Genomic DNA, 25247 nt, shown 5'->3' on the forward strand with positions numbered 1-25247 from the left:
ACAAAAAAAAATAATTAAACATCTATAGCTAAAACCAAACAAAAAAATAAAAAGAAAAAAATACAACTTCCAATTCTAACTTAATCTTAAATAAATTATTATTTAATTTAGGCGAATTAATAACACATTGCATATTTAAAACAATAATACAAAACAAAAACTTTTAATAATATTATTAAAAAAAAAATCACAAACAACAAAAAAAATATTTTCTTGAATTAATGCAAGAAATAATTATTTCAACAAAATTATGTCTACTATTTTATGCTATTTAAGAAAAAACAAAAACAAAATAAGACAGCATTAAAAAAACAAAAAAAAAAAACAATTCTCTTCGACTGTGGTATTATATATTAAGAAATAATAAATAAAATTAAAAAAACGTATAAATACAAAAAAAAAAAAAAAATTGAAAAAATGCGTTAAAAAAATATTATATCGGACGAAAATAAATAAACAAAAATGAAGGAACACACTCGTTAACCACATAATACAATAAACAAACAATACATATTATTACTTTTTCGAAAATAGGCGTTTTAAGATTTTGAACAAAAAAAAAAAAATAAAAATAAAAAGTTAAAACAATTTACAGTTCTGCGCAATGAATATTGTAAATAGAAATACAAAAATATTTAAACATAATTTCAAAATACATACATAATAAAAGTAAAATTCATTTAGATTTGTAAACTTTTGAAAAAATCCTTTTTAAAAAGGAGGAACGAACCCAGATTGATATTATTTTCTTTTTTGTTTAGTTATTTAGTTAAAATGGTATTGTTATGTTATAAGAACAATATTTATTTATTTTTATAAGAAACAAATTTTTAAGTCTATTTTAAAATATAACTGGTTTTTAGTTATGTAAGTTTTCAAAACACATTGTTTCTGTTTGTAGGCTATACAGTCTACGTTGATATATGTAATGAGTTTTTTTTTTTTTCCTTTTCTGCATGTTCAATTTATCGTGTGACAGTTTGTAAGGTATCATTTAAACTCTTGATTCCTTTTATGGTAGGGCAGCTTCAAATTTGTTGTTTAGATGACCAATTATTATTTACTATTATTTACTGTTTGTTAAATTGTGTAGTCAAATTCTGGCCGAGAAGAGAGGATGCTGGCAGGCGATTAACGAAGATTGATGGTTATAGTTAGTTGATTTGGTTTTTGGACAAAATAAGTGCAGTCGTGACTTTTCCGAACAAACCTTCCTGGTAAATTTAGTCAGATTGTCACTTCGACCACAACTTTTTCCTTAGGAGTTTTTGCACGTGCCATCATATCTGGATGTAAAGAATGTCAAAAATAAGTCCAATTCCCTAATATTCACTACTTAAATCCAATTTCGTTAAATCCAAACAAATTTAAACAGCTCTGTCGAGGTCTGTTTAACTTTATAAATCCAGATGTAAAATTCATTTTCACAGTTGTCAGTTGTTTTGTGAAGTATTTTGTAAAGGAAAAATAAAGATAAATGCAAATTATATAAAATTTTATTGAATAATCACATAATTACACTGTGCTACAAAATAAAGAAAAAATAAATACACCCGACAAGTAACATAATGTAGGCTGTTCGTATGGACGAATAATGCATAAAAATATTTTTGTTATATTTTTGGAACCCTCCATTTTTTTTTATTTACAAAAAAACCGTTTTTTATTGACTTTACGAAGTAATCTATCATTATCTCAGTCATTTTTTGTTTTATTGTGCAATAAAAAATGGGTAAAGTTGAAAAAATTGAGGAAAAAATCACTTTTTCAAGATTTATGTGATAAAAACACACACTTAATTTGTTTAAACAATAGACTTCTATATATCATTTAAAAGGTCTGAGAACCCTCTTTCCAAAAACATATAACACATTGAGAATTGTTAAAAAAATGACTAAGATATTGATAGATTACTTCGTAAAGTCAGTAAAAACGGTTTTTTGTAAATAAAAATTAAATGGAGGGTTCCAAAAATATACACTGATTTAAAAAACTCAACGTAAAATGTAAAATGTTCAACTTTGATTTAACGTTGAAAAAATTAACATGAAACTTCTTCAAAATAAAATTGAAACAACTTAAGAAATTTTTTTATTTTTGTCGGACTTCAGCTTTTGGTGCATTTTATCACTCTAATTTTCAACAGTGAGATAGCACGTTGGTAAAGCATTCGCCTAGTAACCCAAGTGTTGTAGGTTCGATCCCCAGCGGCTGCCCATTTTTTCTTTTTTTTTATAAATTGATGCTTTTTTTTATGATGCTTTATTGATGCTTTGATTTAAAGATGTGTTATAACGGATATCTTTTGACTTGAACACTTGAAGATATGATTACATGTTCGTTGTTTTGTATGTCTTTTGCATTTTTCAGCGTTAGAAAATGTCACAATAATAGTCATGGTTTTCGATCGAAACCGTATGAGGTGAACACAAAATTGGATCAGTTTGTGAATTGACTGCGTTTTCGAATGATTTGTGAAGTTTGCAACAAAGTATTTAAGAATAAGGAAGAAGAAAGTTTTCGGTTGATTTTGTACAAAGTTCTAATAGCCCTTAAAATACGGTTTGAGAAGAAATTAGAATTCAATTTATTGCAAATTTATTTTGTCGTCACTAGTCGTGCGTTCGTTCATCTTTGGCTGATCGGTCTGGAAGACTAGGGCCTCACGATTCCATTAATTCCAAATCGTTACCCCAATGCAAATGGTTACACCATGCAAAAACACCGATTTTTATGGGTAATATTTGATTTGTCGGTTTAGTCTTCCCTCCCAATAGCAGAATAACTATACATATTAAACCAATGGAAAAAAAAATTAAAACTAATGTATTTTCTCATATATTTTGTATAAAGCGGTATAATTGATATATAGTATTTTAAGGACGAATTGACCAATTTGTATGACTTTATTTGTTCGTTTCGGACTCGAAAATATTCCTCGAAACTCGAGTATTAGAAGACTTAAATTCAAATCAGTTTAAAAAGTTATCTTTGGAATATCACAGAAACGAAACACGGACAAAAAGAAATGTTGCATTTATGTTGAGAATGATATTGGTAATACCAGTAGATGAAAATCTCTTCATAATACTGTCTGAGATAGTGGCCACGTTGCGAAAAAGCTGCCAAATAGCTAGCTCATTTGTTGTTGAACTTGCTAAATGAACCTTTAAACAGCTGAAAACCGAGATACAACTTGATTGCGCATTGGTAACGGCCGTATTCAAGTTGATGCATCGAACCGGTCAAATTTAAGCAATTTCATCCCAACGACGTACTAGCTCATCAACAAAAGTATTACCACTCAAATTTCTTAACATAGATCTCAATTGATCATGCAATTCTATCAGCAAAAAAAAAAATTGGGAAATCCATTGAAAATGATTTTCTTTAGTAAGTTTTACTTTTGGCAAAATAAGTTAATTATTAAAATTTTAAAAGTCGGAATAAAAATATCAACTCAATAAATTAAAAAATTCAATATACTTTGATAAAAAAATTACTAGTTTTTAGGTACCTTTTTTAGGTGGATTATTATAGGTATGCTTTTCAATGTTTAGGTTTCAAGAATACTGCTTTTTGTCAAATAGATTTGTTTGTATGCTTTAAAATTAAGTTCTTCAAAACTTTTGAAATTTATATGCCTAAGCACACACATTGTAGATTGCAATAATTTTTAAAAACATTGCGAAAGCAATACCTACTCTTAACATTATTATGTCTATTTGTTAAGAATGACCACTTCAGTGATATTGTTTAATGAAAAATAAATAAGCCTTCTATAGCTTATTTACTATACTTGTAATTATTATTATTGTCTAAGTCTAAGATAATTGTTAAATTAATCTTAAAAAAAAAAAAATAAATAAATAAATAAATTCGTTTTGAATTTCACGGTTGGAAGTTAGTCAATTTAAACATTAGTAATGTACAAATAAAGCTTATCGTTTGTTCTTCCTTATTCTTAAAAAAAAAAAATAAATAATTAATATTTATAAAAAGTAATAACTAGTACGATAAATGCTAAAATAAATAACTTTAATTAAAAAAAAAAGAAAACAAATTCTAAGCTACATTATATTCTAGGCAAAATTTATTTTTTTAAATTAAAAATTTATTTTACTATCGAAATTCCTTGTACCTTTTTGACACAACAAAATCTCTCTTGTACCTTTTTGTGAACTATTAATTAAAATAAATTATTCTATTTTAATTTAATTTTCAATCTTCTTTAATATTATTTTAATTTTCAAAAACAAAAAAAAAAACTTCTTCTAAATATTTATCATACAAAAAAGCAAAATAGAAAATTTTCACTCAGGTAATGATTGCTTTTTATAAATGATTGTAATAAATAAATTTTATTATTTGTAAATTATAAGTAATAATTATAAATTATTAGATTTATCGCTTTGGATTGTTATAAATTCACATTACCGATATAAATAATTATTAAATAAAAAAAAAATTATGTAGTAAAAAAAAACAATGATTTCAAAAATGAATACAATTATTAGATTAATAAAAAATAAAATATGTGGCAATTTGGCTGTTTTAAAAGAAAAAAATATGTAGATATTAGCGTTCTTAAGAAATCGGAAAATAAAATTCGAACGAAAAAAATCTAAATAAAATTGGACTTTTAATTTTAATTATTTTTTAAATTTACTTTTAAACTTCTAAATGTCTTTTTTCTTATTTTATTTCTTTTTTTTGTGATAAATTCAACACTCTAAGGTCAGTTTGCCTACACTTTTTTTTTTTTAATACATGATTAAATTGAATAAATAAATCGACACAAAATACAGTCTGTGTTTTATTTACAATAAATTATTAAAGTTATTGCAAAATACCAGCTGCGGCTATTGAAGGTATGTATATTAGGGTGTGTCACTTTTGTATGGCCGAAAAAAAGTACCCTAATTTTGCAATGTAATAGTGGTGAAAAGTTTTATTAGGGTCTAAGGTTTAATAATATGGAAAAAAAAAATTATAATATCGTTCGTCTTTGGCTCGCTCAAATCGGTTGAAGTTGTTAGGAAAAAAAAAAACGATTTTATATGAAAAAATGATTTTTTTTCTTCGCAGCTTCTTTTTTAAGTGTTCAATTCCAACAAATGTAAGCTTAAAAATTTTTTCTTATAAAGATATATATTTAATACAGTTGAAACTCGATTAACCGGGATGGTCGGGACCGAGCCCATTACGGATAATCGAAAATCCCGAATAATTGAACTTTCTTTTCTGAAACAAAAAATTATATTTATTTAAGTATTTATTAAAAAAAAATTATTAAAAAAACGAAAACAAAAATAAGATACTCGTAAAAAACAAAATACTACACATATCCCGTAACTTCTTTTTGCGTAGGACTGATTTGAAGTGAAGGAATTTGTTAGGTGCTGTTCATATATTACGGATAGTAGAGTTTATTACGGATAACAGAGTTTAAACTAATACGTTGTCTTTATTTTCGAGAACAAATTTCCAATTTTTTCATCACGGATAATAGAGCGTCCCGGTTAGTCAAATCATAGGCGGATCCAGGGGGGGGGGGGGGGGCACGTGCCCCCCCCAGAACTTAAAGTTCATACTTAAAGGAAATCAAACTATAAGAGTTTTAAAAATATATGAATAATAACAGAAAGAACTTGAGTGAAACTCTTGTCTATTTCTGGCTGAAAATGCGAATTTTGTTGATTGTTGCATCCCTTTCCCATGAAAAGCTCCACCTCACAAATAAATAAACGGCTATTTGTTGGGTACACACGAATTTTTTTTTTTTCGATTTAAAAAAAAGTGAATTTTCAAAGTGATTTTGGTGAAAAATTTTGATTTGGACATCGAATGACATTGAATGATATAAAAAATAATTGTATATGCAACTCTATTTCATACAGAGTGGTTAAAAAATTTGCACTTTTTTCGTTGTTTTTTTTTTAACATTAGTGTTTTTAAAATAGTGGAACACGTCACAAAATTGCATAAACTATATATTATAGAACTGCTGGATATGTAGAACAAACTTGCATTTCAGAAGTTTGCCCAAGTTTGCACCCCGAAAATAAAGACCCCTTGAAAAAAAAACTCCTCAAAAGCGACCCTTACTTATAGATTTTTATAAATATTATTTTATTGAGAAAATTTCTCCAGGGATACCTCTAAAAATATGTAAAAAAAATAGTGTTCCAAATTTCAAAAGAATCGGTGCAGTAGTTTTGAAGTTATGAGGAGCACCGGCGTTGAAAACATTAGTTGTGGGGATAACGATTTAAAGTTTTGAACTCTGGACTAAAAGACTAAAACGTTCCTAAGGGAAGTATTAAGATACTCATCACTTGGTCAATTTGGCTCCAAGAGACCTACAATTTGAACACAACATTCTTGAGGTATAAAACAATTTAACCCCTTGTAGCCCCATGTGACATTTCTGTAACAAACCGAAAAAGATTGCATAAAAGCTCTACAAACTATTTTTTTTTCTTTTGAAGCTTCTAATATTATAATCTTTAAGTATTGCTTTATCGAAATAGTACTTCAAATTTCTAATAAATAGTTTTTTCTAACCAATAGTTTTTAATTGACAGTTAATGTTGAAAGTTGGGTTTTTTTTGAAAATAAGCAAATTTGTGTAAAAACTACGAAATTCAGAAAAAAAATAGTTTTTGTTAGTAAACCAAACGGGGTTTTATTTTTGGATTTTAGGAAAGTGCCTAAAAATTAATATTAGATAGTTTTTTACTTGAATTTTTGCATTTTTATATAAAAATAAATTATTTAAACTTTTTTTTTACTCCCAAAATATCGAAATAACTAAGTAAATAATGACTTTATTGAATTTTTAAAAAAATACGTGTTTTATTAAAGATAAAGGCCAATCGATTGACTTATTAATTTTTAAATTTACGACCTTGGTTTACAAAAGGTTAATGCAAATGATTCAGTTTTTTTTGTTATTCTTAGGAACTTTAATATTTATTAGAATGAAGTCTTTAGTATTTGACTAAAAACTACTAGGTCATTAACTAATGGTATAATTATGTCCATAATATTGCAAAATTTTATACAAAATCAATTAAAAAACGTAAACATTTTTTTTTTTCAAAATTTCATCTTTAAAACTTAATTTCTCAAAAACTATTTGGTGAAACAACTTAAGTCAAAAAATTAAATAAAGAATAGATTACTAACTTTAATATAGCACAGAATTGTACGTGCATTTTCTGGTTTTTTATATTTTTTTTCTTCCGGCTAATCCAGGAGTAAGAGGGTTAGCACTTAAGTGGCTTTTACTGTAACAAGAAAATGAAAATTTTTCCTTCCGAATAACTTTTTGGTCATTTGGTACCTATTTGATGTGGGAAATGTGCCTAAATATTTTTGGCCAGGTTTTAGACCACTGTGGGTCGTTAAAATTTTCTGCTTGTTAGTCAGTCGTATGGTACTTCACTTTATTTCTAACTGTTATTGCTGTTTTTTTTTGCCAATCCGTCCCTTGTGCCCCCCCAGAAAAAAATCCTGGATCCGCCCCTGAATCAAATCCCGGATAATCGAGTTTCAACTGTATATTTGTTTTTGTATTCAAACATAGCAATTAAAAAATATATTTTGAGCGAGGCAAAGATATTAATTAAAATGAAAACTGTAAACGCAGGATTTATTTTTGATAAGTAGGTAATGCAACTTTTAAAAGCTATTACATTTGAAAATTCCATACTTTAGCATTTTGACACACCCTAATGTATATGTAACTGTATAGTGGGCAGAGTGTACATCAAAACGAAAGATTTGTTTTATATTTTTGACCGAATCAATTATGGATTCGGACATGGTCAATGTGAGTAAAAAGTCGATGATAGGATAAAATTATTGATTTGTCAAAATCTTTGTTGAAACGGGATAATTTGAATTATTTATCAATCTTAAACACTAAAGGATAAGGAACGTGTCCCGAATGTGTCCTGAACGTGTCCCCAACGTGTCCCGAATGTGTCGTAAATGTGTCCCGAATGTGCCCCGAACGTGTCCCGAACTTTTCCCGAACTTGTCCCGAACGTGTCACGAACGTGTCCCGAACGAGTCCCGAATGTGTCCCGAATGTGTCCCGAACGTGTACCTAACTTGTCCCGAACGAGTCCCGAACGAGTCCCGAACGAGTCCCGAACGTGTCCCGAACGAGTCCCGAACGTGTCCCGAATGTCTCCCAAACATATCCCGCATTTTTGTGTGTGTGGAAAATTATCTCATATGGCCTCTAGTAAAAACATGCTATAAAAATACTTTTTTGTTTGTAAATAATATTATACGATATACGTTGAATTTGTCATCCTCATATTCATTGCTTTGTGGCACCCTTTTCAAATGAAATCATTCAGAAAAATTAAAGCTCATGTAACTATATCCCCAAAAGTATACCAATATATTTTTCTTTTGCTTACAGTTATATCATTTTACTGTTATATTGTTCTTAGTCATGTTCACAACCACTCTGCTGCAAAATTATTTCAAAGAGTCACCCTGTTTAAATTCCATTAAACAACCATATTATAGTATTTATTCGCTGAATATTCAATTATCGCACCAATTTTTTGTTCGAAAATCAACTTTGAAAAACTTCGAAAAACTTCGAAAATTAATTTCGAAAAAAATTCTTTTTCGAATATAAAATTCGAAAATAAAAGAAATATAAAAACAAAACAATAAACATGTTCCGTATTCCATATTCGTCTTTTTTGTCTTTATCTACTTGTTCTCATTTCAAAACAGCGCCAGTCTTTAAATGCTGTTCTCAGCGCGCGGTCGCAGTTCATTCCTTTCATTGCTTTTTCAAACATTGTCCATTGAAGTTTTATTTTCGGAATTATATAGTTTCGGTATCGATAAATTTATGATTTTCGGATAGCGAATGAGAAGAAAAAAAAAAAGAGATAGAATCTATCGAATAGAAATATAATTTGACGCGTAAATATTAACAATTTGTTGTCCAGCAAGACAATCGATTTGTTTACCAATTTGTATTTAATAAATTGAAATTTTGCAAATAGAAAGAAGTTTCAGTAAGAAAGTTATAAAAAAGTGACAGTAAGTGTGACACTGTGACAGTTCAAGTGCAGTTCTTGTTTTTTTTTTTTTGACATTTCTCGCAAAAATATAGAACATTTTTTCTGCTTCTCCAGAAAGTAAGTATAATATCTTTGTGTGTGTCCAATGAATGCATTTCGTATCTTTTTCTGCTTTGCTGTGCGGTAGTTTTTTTTAATTAGAATAGCAACAATGAAATGCTTATCATCATCATTCATTTCATTGGCGGTGAATATGATCGCATGCATACTTGCTTGCTGCTGCTTGTGTCATTTAGCCGGTATTCGAATTATTTTTCAAAAAAAAAATTAAAATTGTTCTTGAAAGACAACAAAAAGTTAGTCAGTTTAGTTGAATTGAATATAGAATATTTTCTCTGAACACAGACAAAAAAAAAACTGTTGTTTGACTGGAAGAGGAAATGAATAGAAGTGATGGGTGTTTGAACTCGCTGACATTTTGTTAAAGATAACGAACAAGCGACAAATCAAATCTCTACTTCGTTAATGGACCAGTATAGCACTGATAAATTTGATTAGGCATTTCGAAATTGAATTTGAGAGAAAAATTGATGTCATTAAAATTGACGCAAATAAAAAAAAAAATAGTCCCGAAACTTCTGGAGCTCTGATATTTTTGTTCGTTCTGAGAGAATGCAAAAAGAATAGGGGAATTATAATATGTAAACAAAACACATGATGGACGGTGAATTAAAAATCTCGCGTTTGCGTGGTGTTTTCTCTGAGTGGACGAACTAGATAAAGTGTTTGCGATTGCAATTCTCACAGTTTCCCAGATGAGAGAAATAAAACAGGGAATATACCTCCTATAGAGTACCTATAGTGGTTATAAGAAGAACAGGCGGTCACGTACGCATTTGAAGTTGTTACCGATTTCGAATAAGTGACGACCTAGTACTGACAATGGGTAGAGAGAAGTACTTAAGTGTAGGAATGATGAGTGTTGGGAGGAGGGTAAAAATTGGAAACAACCCTGATCATAGATTTATTGATACAGCATTCAGACTATATAGAGGTACATACAGGTCGAATAGAGAGAAAAATATATAAATTGCTGATTTTGTGGAGACAAAAAAGGCTCGAAGGTAGCAATAAATCAATTTTCATATATGGATTAAAATTTAGGGGAAGATGGGGTTAGTGGGAGCACATAGAGAATATTAAATATGTTTATAGATATTTTAATGCAAATATAACGAAGATAAGAGAACTTTCAGGCAAGATTTGATGCCATCAATAAAATTTGAATGGGTGGTCTGATAAAGTTTCTTATCAGTAAAATGGTTTCTTGTTGTGGACAGAGTAGGAAAGTTACAACGAAGGTGAGCAATAGTTTCTTTTTTATGCTGGTTCATAAAACAGCAAGTTTTATGATGCTCGGACAGTACCTACCCTGAACAAGTTGTATAGTAGCAACTTGTTTTTGCTTGGTTAGTGAATACACAAAAACGAAACGATGACTAGGCAAAAGGCCAAGTGACTTAACAACTCCCTATCATTTCTGGTGTGCGTAGGTATAATTTGTTAGTTCAGATAGGAGGGTCCTACAATTTGTTGCTGAGTTTGAATTATTAAGGTAGGATGCGTACATATTCATGAGAATAATACTTTTGGAGTCTATTTCAGTTTTTAAGAGGCAGCTCCCAAGGAAAAAATATTTAGTTAGTGACGGTGGCAGTCATGATCCTTGCTTGGCTAATATAACTATTTCATACCTACTATTTCATTTGAGTACTGGCACGAAGATAAGACTGTAAAGTTAAAATTTAAGCAACACTGATAATATCTCTGCACCATAAAAACAATTTCGAAGTTGGTCTGATCCAATTTTGGCCTTTACAGCTGCTTGGTTGCTCTTTTAAATAACTCAATTTGTATCATGGTTGCTATATTTTCTTTAAGAATTTTACAAATTTCCCTAATTGCCAATTCCACAGCTTGAAAAACACCAGTGGAATCTAAAACCCGATACGATTTGGATACGTTCAGAGAAGAATTATTATCCATAAAAACACTTTATTCGAAAATTCTCGCCACTACTTCATCATCTCATTCCATTTCTTTCAAAAAGCTTAATTTAAAATTACAAACTTTATGATTATAGTAAACACTCAGTGATCGTTGCAAGCATATTTGAAGTTAAAGGTGATAATTTGCTGCGATCATAGTGGTGTAGAGCTAAGGCTGCTATTGCGATAGCTGCTTTCAATTCTCTTCTACTCTTTCACTGAGCAGAGAACAGTTGCGATTACTCTTCGATATAGCTACTCGCCGCTCAGTCCTCAGTCTTATAAAAATCCAACCCAATCTAATTTGCAGTTTTCTGCAATGATGAGCACGAAGCGATAAATTGAACAGGGAGAATAGTAAAAAATCACTCCTTTTATGTAAAACTGCTCATGCTCACTGTTCTTTGCGCTTTAAAATTTCATTACTTTTTTGTGAGCATTCTGTTCTTCTGAGCTGAAAAATATCAAGAATTTTTGTGCATGTCAAGAGGTAGAAGGTGAAAAATTACTTTTAGCGCGTTTTTGGGCAAGAACAAAGTGTTTTTGTGGTTAGTTCACTAGCTGTTCTCTGTACTCCATTTAACTTGTTGATATTTTTTTTGTAGAGTGTTCGTACATCACAGTGTTGGATCGAATCATTTTCAATTGATAACTTCATTTTATACTAGTGATGGGAACTATCGAATAAAAACTATCAAACTATCGATAGTTGTAAAATATTCATTCATTCGATAGTTTAAAATCATTCATTCATTCACTTAGTTACTATTTTCATTCGAATAGTTTTTTTTTATACGATAGTTTTTTCATTCAAATAGTTTTCTAAACGTTAGTTTTTTCATTCAAATAATTTTCTTAAAAGATAGTTTTTTCATTTGAATAGTTTTTTTATACGATAGTTTTTATTCGAATGAATAAATAAATGAATGAATGAACTATTCGATAGTTCAAATCATTCAGTTACTAACTATTGATAGTTCAAATCATTCGATAGTTCCCATCACTATTTTCTACCAAATGTCTTATTACAAGGGTATACATTAGGGTGTGTCACTTGTATGGCCGACAAAAAGTAGGGGAGAGTGGGGCCAAATGTAACACTTTTTTCTAAAATCGATGGTTCTCCTACAAATTTGAAAGTGGGTCAACCAGACCTTTTTTAAATTAAAGACCCATGTTTTAGCTCCAAGATCCATCATAAAAATTTAGCAAAACATAATGGTAATGTTGAAAAATAAAGCTTCCAAAAAAAAAATCGTGTTGTTTCAACTTACCCCACATACGGGGCAAAGTGTAACACATACCGGGGTAGGTTGTACCAAGAACTAAAAATAAGAGAAAAATACCTTTATTTGTTTATATTTATTTATTTTTAATTAGTAACAATAAAAACAAACCTCGGTCATGAAATTTTGGTGCAAATTTGTAAAAAGTGGAGCAAATCCAAGATTTCCAGAGGAAATTTGACAGTAGTCTTAAATAAAAGTTATTCGAATTCATAAATTGTTTTATAAGCTTTATGAATTCAAGTGGTGGTTCAAAAATGTGTTTCCAATTTCAAAATAAATACAAATTCAATTACAAGCATTCATATTCAGGGTTGTTAATTATATTAGGTAAAAAATTTTTCAGTATAGGTAAGTTTTAACATGGTACAACTTGCCCCGGAAAAATGTTACAACTAGCCCCAGCATGAAATTTGGCACATAAAATCAATTTAAAAAAAAAGCGAAACTGATATAGACATAACATATACACGCAATTTGAGCCAAAACACAGTTGCATATAACAAAAAAAACACTTAGCACTCTATCTTTTTCGGGTAAAGAGGTAGACCAAAAATAAAATTAAAAAAAAAAGTTACAAACATGCATTTTTTGGGCACCACTAGTGTAACTTCTCACCCTGTCGTCTAATCTTCATCTGACGAAAATGTGCCGGTAGATATGCAAAAATTGAGCATTTTTCTCCTTTACGCGTTTCTTAATATTGAAAGGAACATCGCTTTTTTTAGCTGTTAATTCTTACCCCTGTTACATTTAGCCCCACTCTCCCCTACTCTAATTTTGCAATGTAATAGTGGTCAAAAGTTTTATTAGGGGGTCTAAGGTTTAATAATATGTAAAAAAAAAAATTCATAATATCGTTCGTCTTTGGCTCGCTCAAATCGGTTTAAGTTGTTATGAAAAAAACGATTTTATATGAAAAAATGTTTTTTTTATTCCTTCGCATATTATTTCGCAGCTTCTTTACTAAGTGTTCAATTCCAACATATATTAGCTTAAAAGTTTTTTTCTTATAAAGATATATATTTAATATATTTGTTTTTGTATTCAAACGGCGCAATAAAAAAAGAGAAAAAGAAATAAATTCTAGCTCTTAATTTTGTTAGAAACGTTCTCCGCTTTATAGATTTCCATTTTTTCCTCAGAAAAATGAAAATGCATGTCTCTCAATCAATCTCTACAACTCAAAAGTTGGAAATATGGGTCAGTTTACCAATTGAACAATAGAGTCAAAGATATTAACATTTTTTGCAATGAATCATCACTTCTTGTAAATATTTTCCCCATGCTGTTTGAAAATTCCTAGCTACTTCACACTTATTATTTCTCCAAAATAATTCTGATTTTCAACCCCTTACTTACAGCAAAAAATAAAAATACTTTGAATATAAAATAAGTACCTATCAAATTTTGTGCTGGGCTTTTATTGAAAAATTGTAAAGCGAAGTAAGTACCTAGATGTAACTTGAATGCAAGTGCAAGAGGGTCTTTTCTATAGTTTATTGGATCATAATTTTTGCTTTGAACGAAATACCTACATACATAAAAAATTGCTTATTTTCCGCAAATGTTGATTTTAAGGCTGTTAATATCAATCGAGTGACTCAACCAACTTGGATTTCAAGCTCAGTCAAACTATCATTAAAATATATCTAAAAATTAACTAACGCCTTATTTACACTTCTTTTTCTGTGTTATGAGTTCATTTGAACGTTAGCTTAAATTACATCGATAAAAAACCGAAATGAATAGTATAACACATTATCCAGAAATCAACTTCAATTGCTGATTATGTATTCCCAAAAAGACTGCAAAAAAACATTAAAATGGCGCCCAACAAAAGTTCTAGTGAATTAAATGAATTTAAACTTTACCAGATGTCGAATTTTATCACTTTTAACCAGGAAATACAAAATTAAACTGAACTGATTTATTGCCTCTCTGATGCCTTTGATAATAAGCGGATTTAATTATACTTTCATCACACTTAAAACCTTTTAATAAGCCTCCTATTGAATGAAACAAAAAAAAAAAAAAACACACACACACAATTTTAATTTACGCACATTGCATCTGCTACTTAAAACACATTACTACACACTCAAATGCTTAAAAAGCCAAAGCCATTTAAATTGCAAAAAAAAAACTGGGTAGGTCAGTGCTACTCCGCCTTTTAAGTACCAATAACGACTTCCATGCTAGTATAATTGAGATAACATGATAAATAGGTATTAAGGTTGAGTTCAGGTTTAAAACTGAAGGCGCACGCTTCTTTAGTTGATAAATCAATATAATTTGCTTTCATTTCGCAAAAAAAAAATAGAAGCTCTCAATTGAATGCAATTTTCTTCTTTTGAAATCCCATATTAAGGGTCTATTGCATCCGTACAACTGTAATTGAGTATAGCGAGATACCTTTTTAACGTTGCATTTACCTTATTTCCCAGTGTATGGAAAATTGTTTTGCATCTTATGTGTGTAGATACGCCTCTTCTAAACCCTATCATGTTTCTATGATTCGCATTGTTAAGCAAGCTAAAAGTTATACCATACCTCCTATAATACGACACGAACAGAAAGTGTTACGCCAGATCTGGTCCAATCGAATAGACAAAACATAACTATGGGCTACTGGAGACGAGCTGTGTTGTGGAAGTAATTTTTTTCTACGAGAGCGGTATAGTGGCGGTAAGAGATGTGCATTGCAGCTCGAGATCTCGAGTTGGATTGATTAATTGGCTCGTTCCGGTGAGATCAACACACATGTAAAATTGATCAGCATCACTGCGCGAACAAATTCAAGTTAAGTTAAAGTCTAGGTATCTCGCTATCTCTCTGTGATGATGGTAGATATGTATACTGTGAGTTATGATGGTGGGTTGGAAAAATACACTCATCTTTTTTTTTTTTTTTTAATTTTTATATTTGACACGGTTTTTAGATTTTCTTTCGATTGGTATCTATGAGAAGTAGGTATAATATCGGGTGTCGTCACAATTATGTCTGTAAAAACGGAAGTGTTTACAAATCACAAGCGGTGAAGCTTAACTTTTTGTTGCAGACATAATTAATTATATAGTATACCCTATGATTTTTGTCAATTAATTAATATTTAATGTGCCGTAATAAGATTGTGTGTTGATTATTATGATTGCTAATAGCGGCATTAGGCATGAAGAATTTGATTGGAAATACTAAGGTGACAGTTCGGTAGATTTTTTCAAGCAGAAAGAAATGCGTTTGACAAAAAATACATAAAACGTAATATCGAAATTAATAACCGTAAACAAAACTTGGTCAATATGCCAGACATGGGCACTGAAGCCATCTTCTTTGGGTAACCTAACATAATCACTTTTTTTCATTAGTCCACCCTTAGTTAAAAAAAATTATGGCAAACCAAAAAAATCCCACTTCAAAAAATGTTTATATTTTGTGGTTTTGAGGTGAAATGAAACAAAAACAAATCAAATTAAGTTTCTTAATAGGAATGTTACATGGACTACATTCAATTCAGTAAGAATTTTTAGTCAAACAAATAGCATTTGGGGCGCAACGCCCACACCAGTTGATTTACTTTTTCTGAATTCTAAATTAAAAAAAGGTCACTGTGGTGTATGCGTACTATTTTTCTTTTCTTTTTTTTTTGAGGTGAATAAAAACTAATGATTCTATAATTTTTAAACTAAGCGTAGGATAGCGAAAATAAAAGTTCAGTAAGAATTTTTAGTCAAACAAATAGCATTTGGGGCGCAACGCCCACACCAGTTGATTTACTTTTTCTGAATTCTAAATTAAAAAAAGGTCACTGTGGTGTATGCGTACTATTTTTCTTTTCTTTTTTTTTTGAGGTGAATAAAAACTAATGATTCTATAATTTTTAAACTAAGCGTAGGATAGCGAAAATAAAAGTTGGGCTATCATGGGCTTATCTTGGACAAAAAAACTTCAGTTGAAAACCAACAATTTTTACACTGAATAAAAAGAAATTATTTTTTGTGATTTTTGAGGTGGAACAAAATAATTCCGTCATAAAATTAGAACTAAAAGTGGGCTAGTGAAAAAAAATCTTGGGCTAACCTTGGGCAATCGAACCAGGTAGGTTTGAAAAAAAAAATTATCATTTTTGTTTGCCAATTTCACATAGTCAGTTATCGGTCACTTATAACATAAGTTTCTGCGAAGACAGTGGTTCGGCAGAATTAAAATTTTACTGAGCATGACCATAAAGCACTTCTCATTTCAGTTTAGTCGTTCGGTTTAAGTAAGAAAAGTGAAGGTCTCTCCATTTTGCTGATTAACCCTCAGTAGGCACACCTCTTTTTTGTGACGTGATAGGCACACGGGTGCGAATTTGGTTTATACTTTTTCATGTCGCTAGAACTTTTTTCGGTCACAATATTTTATAGAGAATCAAGTATGAAATTGATGTAGAATATTCCGAGGAATTTGAATATTGTATTCACAATTCCGAAAAAAAATATTTTCACCCTTATAAAGAGACTTTTTTGTGACCACTTTTTTGAAAAAATAGTAATTTTTTTATTTTTGTCCTGCCAAATTCGCACCCGTGTGCCGACAGATGGTTAATGGCACTATACTAGGCCATTAGATAAGGTTTATCTACAGTCTTCCAAGTTGTAGTTCTAGTATTTAATTATTAGCAAATGAAGGAATAATGTGATGTGTCTGATAGGGACACGAAGAAAAAAAAAATAAAAAAAAAACTCATTTATACCGATTTCAATCCGGTAATTGTAATGAGTTATTAAAGAATTGGTTTAGATCAGGTTCTAGCTAAGAAGGACAAGTTGGTTGACCTAGTTATGGGCAGAAAGTCTCTTAAATGAATTTTCAACGTTTGATATGTATGTATATTAGGGTGGGTCAAAAAAAATTGAAATTTTTTTTTTTTTTTTTTGATTTTGTACAAATCGATGGCTTTAACCGTTTAGAAGATATTTGTATCCAAATCATATCATTCATAAGAAAACTATTGAAATCATTGAGCATTGGTTTGGATACGAATACCTAACGGTAAAAGCAATTAATTTGATGCCAAGGACTTCTTTGTAGACCGTTTAAGCCCTTACAAGAATACATCTTGCTAATTTGAAAATAATGGATTTTCAGCGAATTAGAAAATTTTTAAAAGTAAAAAATGTTTTTATATTTTTTTTTAACTTTGACTTCGAATATTTTTAGAATGGTTAGATTAATGAAAATAGTTATCAAGACCTTTTTTGTGGAATAACCTATTTTCAACAAGAAAATGTCTTGCGCGTTTGATTATTATAATTTTTCAATTTGTTACAAAATTAAGAACAAAAAACGAATTTTTAAAGATTTTCTCGATTTTTTGACCTCAAATATCTATTTAATGTTTAGATAAAAGAAAAAAGTGTATGAGGCCTTTTTTTGTAGAGCGTTCAATTTCCTTCAAGAATATGTAAAGAAATTTGCAAAAAAGTCGATTTAGTAGAAGCTTGTTGATGTAAAAATGGAAAATTGCAAAGCGGAGGACCTTCCCATTGATATAAATATGTAGCTCATATTTGGTGTGTATATTCTAGAGGTGTGTCTAGCAATCGCTTTTATAAAGTACGAAATAAAAAAAAAAGAAATTCGATTTGTTTACCCACCCTAATGTATATCTATTATATATATATTAAAGTTTAGTTTTGTGTACGTTCGCTAACCGGCCACACCGACTGACTTATTTTCTTAATTTTTTTTTTTAAATCAAAGAGGTTTAAGAGGAAAAGGTTTAATTCAAAAAAAAAATTTAAGATTTTATAGGGTAAATAGAGGTAACACGACATTGAAAAAAGAGGCTATTTTCTAAACGGTAAGTCGTAAAGAGTTGACTTTTTTTATAAATGATAGAATTTATTGCAAGGTTGAAAAAGGTATTGCAAAAATTCTAAAAAATTTCAAAACTGAAAACATCTGGTAGAACTTCGACAAAAGGCTTATTAAAGGTAGGATTGGAAAGATACTAAGAAAAAAATTTAGGCGTCTTATACGGATTTTTTTCATAGGCCCTGGATTTTGAAATTTGAATTTTTGAAAAACAACTAATTTTTAGGGACATTTTTGAGTAGTTTTTAATTTTTTTTTGTAATTTTTATAAGCCTCCAAAAAATCTCAATCTTATAGAAAATATAGGCTTTAGTCATGCGCAAGCATTTACAAAATTTTTAAATTTTAAAATGATTTTTGACCAAATAACGGGAAAAACAAGTTTTTTTGTCCCAAGTTTTTTGGCCGTTTTTAACATAGGCCATATTTTACATAGGCCACTTTTGCTAAAAGTTTAAAAGTGAATATTTTTAAAGTCATTTTACGAACTTTTCAAGTTTTGATTCCCTTTTTCATTTAAAATGTTAACTAATTATAGAGTCGAAAATTAAAAATAAATACAAAAAAAGGCTGAACAAAGTCCGCCGGGTCAGCTAGTGTATGTAACTGCTCTTACAGGACACTCTTCGCAATAATCATTTGTATTCTTTCAAAATAATTAGTAGCTAGGCATAGTTGGATTGCAGTATAAATACATTGTCTTCCGAATGAAGAGTTTCCAACTATACTATTCCTAGATTTATTACTTATTTCTAGGTTAGTAGGCTTTCTAACAAAGTTAAATCAAAAAATTTTGTTCTACGAATTGAAAAGATATTCCTTTCTTTCTTCTCATATTCATCAATATGAATTCCGGTTAGAAAAAAAATTTCCATCAGTTCTCAATAGAAGTAGGTATTGTTGCCATAGAGCTTCCATGGGCCAACCAGCTCCATGAAATGGAATATTCTTCACTTTGATGGATAAAGAAACGCCATACAGAATCGAACAAAGGAAGAACCTAAGGGATTCAGTTTTTTTTTTTTACGAGTAAACGTGTACCTATCCCCATGAAACTTTTACTGATATCCGGATATTCTTCATCGCCAGAAAAAAGAAACAAAAAAAAAAAAACTATAGCAACACATGCATAAAAAGAGATGGCTGTGATGCAATAGCCAGCACACGGAATTGCACATCGTCTCCTCTATCTCCATTAAAGATAGATACCCATAAACCCAGTTATCTACTCTTATACTGTACATCCTATACAAGTCCCAGTGCACCATATATATTCCAACATGCAAGAGAAGCACCCCAACAAGACCCAAACGATAGTTTACAAACACAAAAATAAAAAAGACACAAATCCCTTAGTTTTTTTGCGGGAAAAAGTTGGCTATAAGAGCCACACAGTCATCTCGAATGACACGAAGAGTTCAAAGCTACCTTCTGCATAGCTCAAGGCATTATGTGTACACCTTATAGATATTTTAATGCATAGCACACCACACCGTTTAATGCCATCCAACAAACCTGGGTACCTGCCTGATGCTGCTACCAAACCAATTCCAACTACTGCCATACTGCAGACCTGACATACTGCCGATGATTATCTTTGTTTTATAAACCTCCATTAAATGGATGAAGAAAAACTGTGTGAAATGCATCTAGAAGATGCAATAACTCTTCCCTCCGTGTCGCTGGTTGCAAGCCTCAGCGCACACGCTAGCTATTACATTGCTTCCTCCAAAACGATATCGGTCATTGAGAAGGAAATGACTTTAGAAGAAAAAAACAAATATTTGGCATTTCTCAAAAAAATTTAAATTTAAATGGCACACATCAGATCTGAAATGCTAAAGCATGTAGATACAATTCAAGAAGATACAGATTGAAATTACATAAAAATTTTTCATAAATATCAGATATCTGATAGTGAGTAAAGTGTGTCGCATATTTTTATTTGTTTGCCAGAACAGGCAAAGTTCTCCCTTGCATTCAGCGACCAACGACGGACGCGATGCGACGTCATTTTTGATTTATCGCGACGAGTTGTCAAGAGATAGAAGATACATTATTTGCATTGTGCAAGGTTATCCATCATTTTTAGCAGCACAACATACAAACATTATCCCCAGAGAGTGGTGCCTGGAGAAGATATACAATTTAGCACTGACCTTTTGCTATATGAATTCTTTTCTTTACAAGGGAATTTATATCTGAATATATTTATTTTTTTTACCTTGATGTTGATAGTGATGATAAAATATCTATCTTATTTTTGCAATTACTTTATGGAAATTGCATGCAAGTTGACATTTCAACTGGGAGGTTCTAAGATCTATAAATACACCAAAATGCTTATTGATGTAATTTGTAAAGAGAAGCTTTAGCTAGCTAGAAAGTAATTATGGATATGTAAGGATCAATTTGTTGAACGTAAAAATTGTCATTTTCGCGTTTTATGAATAAATCGTTAGGTATTTGCTTTGCAAACTATTTATAGAGATGACAAAAAAAAAAATAAATAAACATGGACAAATGGGACTTCCTTGAGGTACTTCACGTTTTTTTTGACAGAAAGACTGAGTTTTAAGGTTGTTTTTTCCGGAATTGATTTTCAACTAAACAATTTCTGCTTTTCTTTCCACTCTCTATGTCATTTGATGGAGGTCCATAATTATGTGAAAAGTAAGCATGCGTTATTTGCATTTATTAGCAATAAAAATAAAATCTAGATTTTAGCTGTTTTTTCCAAACATTTGATTGAGAATGTTTAATAGATGTCTTACAAAAATCATATTGGTATCAAATGAAATGTTTTTCTCTTGACAAGAATTTAGAATTTGATGCTTTGGGCAAGACAGAAAGTTTTGATTGTTCATTTCCATAGAATAGTACAGGTAAAATAGTACATAAAATCAAGAAATAAAAAAAAAATTGGTACACTCATGAAACTTGGCAAAAAGTTTGCTTAAGCAAGGACAAAAAAAGTCTATAAAAAAAAGTTTTGTGGAAGGGTGTTTTTTTGCGGACAAGAGGGAGGGGGTGAAGGTAAAAAATATACTGAAAAAAAATGTTAGTCGAATATTATCATATGACACATGTTTTCAAGGTATTTTTTGATTCTGAATCTAAAGACAGAAAAATAAAGTCAATACGATTGCTCTAAGAAAAGTTATTGCCGATTAAAAACAAGGTTGCTTGTTTTTTGACTTCAACACGTAAAATATAACCAAAATCCATGTGAAAAACATGCTACACTGATGAAATTTGGGATGAAGGAAGGTTTTATATAAAGCAGGGACATAAAGGATTCATAAAGTTCTTAAAATTATTTTTGGTGAAAGGGTGTTTTTTTTTGATGGGTTAAGTTGTGTGTGAGGAAGGTATCATAACAGCTGATTTAAATTTTATTAATTTTTAAAACTTTATGTAAATGTTTTGGTTGGTATAAGAATTAAGAATCTATAAAGTGTACAAAATTATCTTGAGTGAAAGGGTGTTTTTTTTTAAGAAATGATGAAATTCGGAATTAGTACCACTAGGAAAAAATTGTTACACCAATGAAAATTGGTAAAATTGTTTCATTTATAACAGAAACCAAGAACCCGAACAGTCTACACAAAAATTTTAGGTTAAAAGGTGTTTTTTTTTTTGGGAAATATAGAAAAATCCGCGATAAGTCCGATAAAATCAATGGTATAAATGGTACCCTTACGAAATTCATTAAATATGTTCTCTTTCCCATCTGAATTACGAATAATGTAAGCCTATAAATTTTTTTTATTTGAAAGGGTGTTTTTTTTAGAAGTAAAGAAAATATGGGTATATTTGAAAAAATGTGTAATATTAGAGTAATATTAGTGGTACCCTTGAAATTTAGCAATTATGTTACTTTTAAGATAAGAAACAAGAATCTTAAGTGTCTATAAAAATATCATGTTTAACAGGGTGTTTTTTTGAGTGAAAGCAAAAATGATAGGTCACCCTAATGAAATTTGTTAAAAACATTGAATTTGGGATAGAAAGCAAGAATAAAGAGAATTTTGGTAAAAGTTTGTTTTTTTTCGAAGAGACAGTAAAATCTGCAATTGGTCCCAAAAAGCTAATGATTCATTCTGAAGAAGAGTAGTACAGTTTTACAGTGTTATGTGTTGGTGACTTACACATAGAATGCAAAGCGGTAACCCTTAATTCTGTTCTATGTATGAAACTAAAAATGTGTGCAAAATTTTTAGAAGTCGCTACTCGCGAAATCGTTTTTATGTAGATTGCTTGAAAGTTTTAAGCTGTTCCAAAATTTCGACTTAAAAAACTTTAAGGATTATCCCCATCTTTTTTGCAATTTTTTTTTTTGCTTACTTTTACAAAACACTTTCTGACATTTCTTTAAATTGCGATTATTCTTTTACTAACTATAAAATACATTTAAAAAGACTATTTTCGTTGCTATCAATTTTATTATCAAAAAAATAATTAATATCATTTGTGAAAAAAAAAATGCAAAGTTTGATTGTGAATACTGTTAATCCGTTTCTATCTAAAAAATAAAGAAAATTTTTATGGCAAAAAACATCATATCATGAGTTTTTAGCTAAACCTAACGAACCAAACTCTTATTTCTAATTAGGTAAGAATTACTTTGATAATAATCAAACACCACCACGAAACCAACCATTTGAAAATTATTCCAAGTTAAAAAAAAAAAGAAGAAAACAAAACAAAAGCCAATTAAAAATTAGAAACAAAGAAAGAAAAAGACACACACAGTTCAATTGAAAATCACAATCTGCTTGCAGTTGCAATTTATTCTCGTAAAAAATCAAATATCTACTAACTCAAATAGTCTAAGAAGAAAAGTTGTTAGAAGCAAGACTTGTCACTTAATAACTAGTCTAATAAGGGTATATTAAAATTTTTTGTTAAAAAAATCTTACTGATATTTTAAAGTACATTTCCTTGAGTGTTCCGAATTTTTGAAGTTAAATTTTAAAAGATTTTTTTGAAATTTTTCTTCGATCATTGTCAAAAATTCAATGTTCCATCAAAATAAGATAATTTTTGGACCTCTTCCTTAAACATGATCGGTTTCTTGGCTTTTAACAGATAAGAAAAAACAAACTGAGCCGCCATATTTTTTCTGAGCTTATTATCAACTGAAGAAAGATTGCTTTTCAAACCCTACGCCCCTTTCTAATTTACAACTGTACTTCCTGTACTATTTTATATTTCACAGTGATACGCTTTCGTTCTTTTCCATTTTATATTGTCCGAGTTTTGCAGATTCAGCAACATAACACCATCAAGGAAAATAATTAGACCCCCAGCACTTAGTAGTATATCGTCATGGTTATCGCATTGTAATAGTAAGATAGTTGGCGGAATACATATTATAGAAGCTCCAATGGAACTGACCAATTACGTCATTCTGGAAGAGATGTTCCCAATCAATGATGATGCGGCCGCGAAGTCCGCGTGTCATGGCGATATAGCAATGGGGGCAATAGCAATTGAAAATTATTCACACGAACACTATATGGTACGAAATTTTTCTTTATGTAATCATCAGAAATAATCAATGCAACACTTACAGCCGAGTACTCTATTAATGTGTCGATGATAATTACGAGCAATATAATCGCAGCTGATTATTTTCTTTTTGTGATTTTCTCCTTCCTTGATTTGTTGTTGTGTTGGAAAACATAATGAAAATTATTTATTAATATAAATGATTATGTGGGTAGAGCAGGGGGTTATTGACGATTTACCTAATCTGTATGAGTAATGTTGTTCCTTAATAATGTATTTTATTTTTCTATAAATAAAATAAAATAACATGCTTCCTTCATTTGCCGGTCAAGATATTTATTTATTTTTTTTTTTTTTTGAATTCTTGATAAGGTTGGGTTTATCGCATCAATGATATTGCATGAAACACGAAGAAATTGCATAGAAGTACAATCAATTTGCATAGAGTAACTGAAAATAAAATGCACTACTAAGTTTCCTTTATGTCTATAATAGCTCTTTTATTGCAATTTATTCATTAGCAATTAAAAAGCTTTTCACTTCCAGTCAAGCGGATATCGGCAATAATGTGAAGTATCAAAAATCATTATACCTTATGATTTTGCAAAGTTTTTTATTGCTCATTGAGTCACTTAATGAAGAAAAAAAGACCTTCCAGCATTTAACTATTCAGTACCAAAGCAAAGAAATTTTTAAAGGAAAGTTTAACTTTTTCTTCAAATGCGTTTTCCCATGAGTTAGTTAGGTAGGTACCATGAATTCATGTTATGCGATTCATTTTAAGAAACTAATACTCGAATAAGAATTATTCGTCAAAATATTGTGTAAATACTTCCAAATATTACACCTTAATAATGTACAAACATTATGCACCAAAAATACTTCCAAATAAAATTTCAGTTCAAAATTAGTTAAATTCCATCCCACGAAAAACACTTTTTCATCCAAAATTATTGTATGGCCTCTTTTGATTCCTATTTTATTCTCACCTTATGTAACATTGGATTCCTAGATTTCAACAAGGTACTATTTTTTAAACTTATAAAGCTTTATTTAACCCATTCTTACAAAATAAACACCCTTTCACTCTGGGTTATTTTCCAAGTTTAAAAAATAAACAAAATTGTATACTGAGGGGAAAAACAATTTAAAATAAACGAAAACCACGTTGATTCGGAATGATTTTGCGTTGAAGACGAAAATTTTAAAATCAAAGTAGAAAATAGTTAGTTTAAAGTCGTTTGCCGTTATATAACATCTTTAAATCAAAGTTGTTTCAAATTTGAAAAAAAACATCAATTTATTTAAAAAAAAGAAAAACTTGGCAGCCGCTGGGGATCGAACCTACAACTCTTGGGTCACTAGACGAATGCTTTATCAACGTGCTATCTCACTGTTGAAAATTAGAGTGATAAAATGCAAGAAAAGCTGAAGTCCGACAAAAATAAAAAAATTTCTTACTTTGTTTCAATTTT

At 29.9% G+C, this 25247-nt stretch overlaps 1 protein-coding gene and 1 long non-coding RNA gene across 2 annotated transcripts in view; one reads left to right on the forward strand and one right to left on the reverse strand.

The window, feature by feature from the left end:
* The first annotated feature begins 8772 nt into the window (after positions 1–8772).
* Positions 8773–25247, forward strand: part of LOC129913557 (prolyl 4-hydroxylase subunit alpha-1-like) — a 70211-nt gene continuing 53736 nt past the window's right edge. The window contains exon 1 of the mRNA XM_055992296.1: positions 8773–9179. The gene's annotated coding sequence lies outside the window, so the exon portion shown is untranslated. The remainder of the gene's footprint in view (positions 9180–25247) is intronic.
* LOC129913558 (uncharacterized) lies at positions 23437–24096 on the reverse strand. The gene is made up of 3 exons (XR_008772068.1): positions 24012–24096; positions 23835–23919; positions 23437–23775 (listed from the first exon to the last, which is right to left on the reverse strand). It is a non-coding gene; the product is annotated as an uncharacterized LOC129913558 (long non-coding RNA).

This window comes from Episyrphus balteatus, chromosome 3 (assembly GCF_945859705.1).
Source record: "Episyrphus balteatus chromosome 3, idEpiBalt1.1, whole genome shotgun sequence".
NCBI lineage: Eukaryota > Metazoa > Arthropoda > Insecta > Diptera > Syrphidae > Episyrphus > Episyrphus balteatus.